The sequence below is a fragment of the Lithobates pipiens genome, unplaced genomic scaffold (assembly GCF_037356315.1).
Source record: "Lithobates pipiens isolate NorthernLeopardFrog02 unplaced genomic scaffold, aLitPip1_a1.2 Scaffold_18, whole genome shotgun sequence".
Taxonomy (NCBI): Eukaryota; Metazoa; Chordata; class Amphibia; order Anura; family Ranidae; genus Lithobates; species Lithobates pipiens.
In genome coordinates this window covers 376,721,579-376,730,021 of record NW_027507758.1, presented here as the reverse complement: position 1 = coordinate 376,730,021, position 8,443 = coordinate 376,721,579, and positions in this window count along the sequence as shown.

The following is an 8,443-nucleotide window of genomic DNA, read 5'->3' as shown; positions in this document are numbered from 1 at the left end:
TCTATGGCTACTAGCCTCCATACAAGACCCTGCAGCACTCAGGAGTAGGACAGCATGGATAGAGGACATTGGGGAGATGGATGGTAAGCAATGGGATTTGGCCTTGAAATCAATACCTTATATCTCCCTGTCTTCATTACAAAAACTCTCCCAGCTCTTCATACTGCATCAAGCCTACAGAACACCAGCTCAGCTATTTAACTGGGGTAGGAGGGGTTCACCTCTATGCCCAAAATGTATCTAACATAGAGGTGATTTTATCCATATGTTTTTGAAGTGGCTGAAACGTAAGCAATATTGGACACAGGTGGTACAAACTATCTCTCTAGTCTCTCAAGTTACCATACCCACTGAACTATTAGTGTGTTTATTGGGTGCCCTGGACCCTGTACTGTACCAACCAGGAGTTTATCTAATGATATCATACCTTCTATATTTAGCTAGAAAGGTGATAGCAAGATATTGGATGGCCTTCCCCATCCTGACAGTTAAACAATGGATAGAATACATTAATTCCTTACTATTGAGAAAGCAACTTGCCTATTGTCACCATAATGCCATACATAAGTTTCAGTTGGTTTATCAGGGGTGGCTAGATACACCAAGACTGCCTCTCCCCCCCCCCCCCCCCCACAACTAGTAATAGATAGGCTGCTTTAGATGTAATCATTGTTGACAATACCTTTCATGGTATTATGGTTTTGACGCTCCCACCTCATAGAAACTGTTTTGTTACCTACTGTTTTATTAATGTATGTCTTGCACTTTTCAATGCCGTGTAAATGTTGTTTGTCAGTCCTACCCTCTAGCTCAGAGAACTCTTTTGAAGTTGTTGAAACAGACAGTTAGTTACTGTCATGTTGGTTTTGATCCTCTTTGTTTATTTTATCTATGGACGCATGTATATCCTGTATAGGGCGATATATGATGTTTCTCTTTTCTTGTCCTGACCTTTAATATCAATAAAAGAGTTTGGATAAAAAAAGGAAAAAAAAGAAATTGACCCCCATGGTCTTGATGGAACAGGGAGTGGCTGGAGTAACCCCAAAGGAGAAGATCACGCTGTTTTATTGTATGCATAAGTCAGACATGAGGCCACATCTTTCCTGTAACCAGTCCCCCAAAAGGAACGTGATAAAAGTTATTCTGTCTTAGAAACCCCAAAATGCCCAGCAAGTTTGGAGTCATGAACCAACCTGAGGGATTCAACCCAAGCAGATTCAGGTCCATAGAGACGATGCTCCTGAATTTAAAAGCCATTCTTATAGACAAGGTTATACCCCTCTTTGAGAAGATTCAAGAATGTTTTAGAACTTGTGGCTCCTATGAAATTCTTTTGAGGCAGGATTATGTATTCAGAGTTGCTTTTCTGGGGAAGCCCAGACAACATTTGTGATAAGGCATCAGCCTTAAAGGGTAACTCCATTTTCTTGGGGGGGGGGGGGATGCAAATAAAGAAAAAATAATATAGCGTATACAATTTCGACACAAGTCATATTGTAATTGAATGTTAATAAAAATTACCTTTCCTTTTTAATCTGCAGCTCTGTCATTTTCAGAAAATGCAATGCAATATGCAGAGTGTGTACAGAACGCCCCCCAAAAACATTATTTCCTGCTTGTGTGATTGGCTCACTGATTTTCCCAGAAGTCTGCACCAAGATACAGGTCAGATTTCAGGCATACCCTGCAAAAAAAATTCATTTTTGGAGAGATACTTTCAATAGGAAATCACAGCTAAAGGGATACAGGGCCAACAGCTTTCGTCATTAGAGCCCTGCAGGTGCACAGCTGATTGAAAATTATGAAACCACTACCATTAGACTCCCTTTCACAGACAAACACACAGGGATTTCTTCATAGTTACATAGTTACATATAGTAGGCGAGGTTGAAAAAAAAATCCATCAAGTCCAACCTATGAATAACAAAAGATAGGAATCTGCGTCATAGTTTGTTAAAATCCTTGTAATGTACACATTGTTTACCCAGAGGGGATTGTTACTCTTTAACATTCCTTGACCCAGGTGAATATGAGATGATACAATTAAACCTGGAAAAGAACAGTGACTAACGTACTTGTCTAGAAGACAATCTCTTGGCAGAATGAATGAATTCTAGATTTTTATGATCAGTGAGAGTAGTTAGAGGATGATTAGCCCCCTCCAGAAAATGTCTCCATTCGGAAAAAGCTTTCTTAATTGCCAGCAACTCCTTATTCCCACTGTCATAATTCTTTTCAGCTGAAGATATTAAGCAAGAGAAATAAGCACAAGCATGAAGCTGCATCTTTTCTTCTCTTCGCTCAAAATGGATAGTTTCCACAGCTGAGTCTGAAGCATCCACTTCCATGATAAACAGTAGTGCAGGACCAGGATGTACCAATATTGGTGCACAAGTGAAAAGAGTCTTTAGCTTACTAAAGGCATTCTGTGCTTCAGGTGACCACACAAAGGCAATTCCTTTCTTTATCATCTGTGTAATTAGTGTTATCACCTTAGGGCAGCTTCTTCTGAATTTTCTGTAAAAGTTGGCAAATCCAACAAATCATTGTATTTCCTTAAGGTTTCTAGGGGCAGGGCAATCCACCACTGCTTTGATCTTCTCAGGATCCAATCTCACTCCTTCTGGAGAAGTAAGGTGTCCCAAGAACTGGACCTGGGTACATTCAAACTCACATTTTCCTAGTTTGATGTAAAATCGGTTTTCTTAATCTTTGAAAGACAAGCATGTCTGCACTGAGATCCTCCTGCGAGTTATCAGAAAAAAACGAGACTATCATCCAGATAAGCAATCACAAACTGGTCCAACAGATCTCGAAAAAAATCATTGATTTGATGAAGTGTTAAAAAGTTGCAGGAGCATTGCAAAGGCCAAAAGACATAACCAAGGATTGAACATGCCCATATCTGTTCCTAAAGGCAGTTTTCCATTTGTCTCCTTGAAAAATGCAGAGAATATTATATCCCCCCCTCCGTAGTAGTAATTTTATTCAAATCCCTGAAATCAATGCACGGAAGCAAGGTGGAGTCCTTCTTTTCAACAAAGAACAAGGCTGCTCCTCCAGGAGATGTTGAATATCTGTTAAAGCCCTTCTCCAAATTCTCATCAAGCCACTCCCTTAGCACCTTTAATTCAGGTTCTGACATATTGAAAAGGTGCTAAAATTTATTTATAGCCCCTCTGAGTTCAGTTGGACAATCATGCGAGCGATGAGGTGGTAATTGATCAGCATTCTGTTCTTTTTATAACAGGCATCCCGTGATCCGTAACTCATGCTATTGTGTAGGCAGGTTGTAATTTGACTTGGTCACTACCACATCAACTTGTGATTCCTTGATTGGTGGAGAGCTTGTTCGACGGTTCCTTACAAAGTTCCTTGCAATGGGGAGACAGAAAATATATTGTCCATGCTCCCAAAAAATTTAGGGATTATGGTTAAAAAACAAGGGATGTCCAGAATGGCAGGAGATTAGGCTGAACCATCTGAAAGCTGATCTCACAATGCTCAGTCTCAAACCATAGCTCAAGAGGAACTGTTTCATGGCTAACAGGGTCCATGACCAAAAACTGTCTCCATATCAATAGGGGCAGATTTATTTCTTGTTTGAATATTATTGCTTTGGGCGTATTCTATGTCCAACTTCCTTCCAGTCCCGGAGTCTAATGCCGCGTACACACGGTCGGAATTCCGGCCAGAAAAAGATTGATGAGAGCTTTTCATCGGAAAATGCGACCGTGTGTATGCTCCATTAGCTGTCCGAATTTCCGCCAGCCAAAAATTGATAGCATGTTCTCAATTTTCCCAACGGAAAAACTTTCTATCGGTAATTCCGATCATGTGTATGCAATTCCGACACTCCAAAAAATCACGCATGCTCAGATTCAACTACAAAACAGAAGCTATTGGCTACTGGCTATTAAACTTCCTTTTTCTAGTTCCGTCGTACGTGTTGTACGTCACCGCGTTCTAAACTATCGGAATTTGGTGTGACCATGTGTAAGCAAGACAGTTTGAGTGGAATTCCGTTGGGAAAACCATCAGAGCTTCTTCCGACGAGAATTCCGATCGTGTGTACGTGGCATAATATAGCAGAGCAAGGAATTCCACGGCCCTCAAAAAGTTTAATAGGGATGACAAAATTTCTTCATGGATCAATAGGGAAATAGACTGGCTAATGGAGTTTTTTTTTTCAGGCACTGTAACATCATTGGCAGAACAATTATTTTTTTTACTTTGTTGTGACAATTAACTGTGTAATGTCCAGAGTCCTCACAATATAGGTATATGTTTTTCTAACGTCATCTCTCCTTCTGAGGAGAAATGGATCTTAAGCCCCATACACACTATCAGATTGTCTGCTGATTTTTTCCATCAGATTTACCAAAACCATATAATATGAGGTAAAACCTTAGGGGTTTCAATGTGTATGCAATCAGGCAGGCCCTTCTACTACATGGTTTTGGTAAACCTGAAGGAAAAAATCAGCAGACAATCTGATAGTGTGTATGGGGCTTTATAGCATCAACTTACATAGATTTTGGGAGTGTTACAATTCGGAGAAACTTTTGGATCCTTCTGAACGAACTGACTAGCAGAGAAACACCATTACTTCCAACCATTTCCAGTCCCTCCTTCCTCCTTTTTGTAAGTCTCTGATCAATTGGGATACCTAATTGGATGAAAGCCTCAAGATTATTAGGAGTCTCTACTATGGTGAGCTCATCTTTTACCTGTTCAGAGAGCCTTTGGTGGAATTGATTTTTTTGGGTTAAATATCTTATTAAAAGTTTCAGGTATTTCAATATGTAACTGATTTTTTTTTGTGCTGCTGGATTCCAAGCAGTGGCGGCTGGTGCTCAAAATGTACCATCAATCGCAGCCGCTTTGCCATCAAACAAAGCCAATGTGCCCATCAATTGCTGCCACTGTGCCATCAAACGCAGCCACTGTGCACATCAATTGCCACCACTGTACCATCAAACGCAGACACTGTGCCCATCAAATGCAGCCACTGTGCCATATCAAACGCTACCACTATGCCATCAAATGCTTCTGCTGTGCCCCATCAAATACAGCTACTGTGCCCATCTTATGCAGCCACTGTGCCCCATCAAATGCAGCCACTGTGCCCCGTCATATGCAGCCTCACTGTGTCCCGTCATATGCAGCCTCACTGTGTCCCGTCATATGCAGCCTCACTGTGCCCCATCAAATGCAGCCTCACTGTGTCCCATCATATGCAGCCTCACTGTGCCCCTTCAAATGCAGCCTCACTTACCTTACAGGCAGCTCCCCTCGGGCCGTGCGTTCCACGAAGCTGCCGACATCACTTCCGGTTTCCCTGTGAAACAATAATCCTAGATGTAATAAAAACACTAAACAATACACAATACAAATAGCAAACTTAGATTGATGTAATAAGTAAAACCGTTTTCAGGAGAATAGGTGCATCCAAATAAGCCCAATGCATTTCGTGGATAATACCACTCTCCAGGGGCAGGTGCACAAAGATTTCTAAAAAAATATAACATGACTAGACCAGTATAATCCAATGTGATACCACTCACTGGGGAGGATGTGTACAAAAAGAGAGGGAGAGAGTTACTCATTTCTAAAAGGGGTTACATAGTGATAAAACCTATGTGAGCATGAGCAAGAGATGACTATCAAATAATTAACCTCTGGTGATATATAGGAGAATGTTCCAAATAGTGGCTATACCCCTCTGCCAATCCCTCCATTGGCGCTACTCAACCAACAAATTAAATTCAAGATACTAACAATAACTTACAAAGCCATCCACAACCTGGCCCCCAGCTACATCACTAGCATAGTTTCAAAATACCAACCTAATCGTTCTCTTCACTGTTCCAAGACCTCCTGCTCTCTAATTCCCTTGTCACCTCATCCCATGCTTGCCTCCAGGACTTCTCCAGAGCCTCTCCCATCCTCTGGAATGCTCTACCCCAATATGTCCGACTTTCTCCTACTTTATCCACTTTCAGACGATCCCTGAAAACTCATCTCTTCAGAGAAGCCTATCTGGCCCCCATCTAACAAGTCATGTCAATATGGACCAAAATCTCTGAGGACTGTTTCCAACGCCTCGTTGACACACACATGCACACACCTTCAGGAATGTGCAGCCACTCATGGTATTGGGTATCACTACTCCACACATGTATCATGTAATATCTCTGTTTGATGTTTTAACCACTTGCTGACCAGCGCACACGCCGTTGTACGTTGGCAGAATGGCACGGACAGGCAAATGGGCATACAGGTATGCCCCTTTAAATTTGCCACCGTGCCATTGCATACGCCAGTCGGGACCTCCATGAGTCCGATCGCGGGTCCTGCAGACCCGCAATTGCCTCAAGGGGAGGAAGAATGAGGAGATGCTAATGTAAACAAGAATCTCTCTGTTCTGCCTAGTGACAGTGTCACTGATCTCTGCTCCCTGTGATCGGAGCAGAGTTCAGTGACATGTCATACACAGCCACACCCCCCCCCCCCACAGTTAGAAACACTCCCCAGGGCTCACTTAACCCCTACACTGCCACCTAGTGGATAACCCCTTCACTGCCAGTGTCATTTACACAGGAATCAGTGAATTTTATAGCACTGATTGCTGTATAAATGACAATGGTCCCAAAAATGTGTTAAAAATGTCCAATGTGTCCGCCATAATGTCGCAGTCACAATAAAAATCGCTGATCGCCACCATTACTTGTAAAAAAAAATATTAATAAAAATGGCATAAAACTATCCCCTATTTTGTAAACGCTATAACTTTTTCGCAAACCAATCAATAATCGCTTATTGCGTTTTTTTTTTAACCAAAAATATGTAGAAAAATACGCATCGGCCTAAACTGAGGAAAAAAAATCGTTTTTTTAATATATTTTGGGGGATATTTATTATAGCAAAATGTAAAAAATAATGTGTTTTTTTTTCAAAATTGTCGCTCTTCTTTTGTTTATAGCGCAAAAAATAAAAACCGCAGGGGTGATCAAATACCACCAAAAGAAAGCTCTATTTGTGGGAAAAAAAGGACGCAAATTTTGTTTGGGAGCCATGTCGCACGACTGCGCAATTGTCATTTAAACGGCTCAGTGCCGAATCGCAAAAAGTGCTCTGGTCTTTGGCCTGCAAAATTTGCCGCGGGGCTTAAGTGGTTAAACGAATAAGCGGTTAAGTTTTTATGAAAAATACGTTTTTTAAGAGGTTTTCAATAAACATTTATATATGTTAATATTAATATGTTTCCTTCTGTTTTGGTTGCCGTTTAAAAGTCCCATTAAGAGATCTATTATATTTTTACATACAGTGGTGTGAAAAAGTGTTTGCCCCCTTCCTCATTTCCTGTTCCTTTGCATGTTTGTCACACTTAAGTGTTTCGGAACATCAAACCAATTTAAACAATAGTCAAGGACAACACAAGTAAACACAAAATGCAATTTGTAAATGAAGGTGTTTATTATTAAAGGTGAAAAAAAATCCAAACCATCATGGCCCTGTGTGAAAAAGTGATTGACCCCTAAACCTAATAACTGGTTGGGCCACCCTTAGCAGCAACAACTGTAACCAAGCGTTTGCGATAACGTGCAATGAGGCTTTTACAGCGTCCTGGAGGAATTTTGGCCCACTCATCTTTGCAGAATTGTCCTAATTCAGTTACATTAGAGGGTTTTCGAGCATGAACGGCCTTTTTAAGGTCATACCACAACATCTCAATAGGATTCAGGTCAGGACTTTGGCTAGGCCACTCCAAAGTCTCATTTTGTTTTTCTTCAGCCATTCGGTGGTGGACTTGCTGGTGTGTTTAGGATCATTGTCCTGCTGCAGAACCCAAGTTCGTTTCAGCTTGAGTACACGAACAGATGGTCGGACATTCTCCTTCAGGATCTCTTGGTAGACAGCAGAATTCATAGTTCCTTTTATCACAGCAAGTCTTCCAGGTCCTGAAGCAGCAAAACAGCCCCAGACCATCACACTACCACCACCATATTTTACTGTTGGTATAATGTTCTTTTTATGAAATGCAGTGTTCCTTCTACGCCAGATATACTTGGACACACACCTTCCAAAGAGTTCAACTTTTGTCTCATCGGTCCACAGAATGTTGTCCCAAAAGTCTTGGGGATCACCAAGATGTGTTGTGGAGAAATTGAGACGAGTTTTGATGTTCTTTTTGCTCAGCAGTGGTTTTCTCCTTGGAACTCTGCCATGCAGGCCATTTTTGCCCAGTCTTTTCCTGATGGTGGAGGCATGAACGCTGACCTTAACTGAGGCAAGTGAGGCCTGCAGTTCCTTGGACGTTGTTGTGGGGTCTTTTGTGACCTCTTGGATGAGTCGTCGCTGCGCTCTTGGGGTAATTTTGGGCGGCCGGCCACTCCTGGGAAGGTTCACCACTGTTCCATGTCTTCGCCATTTGTGG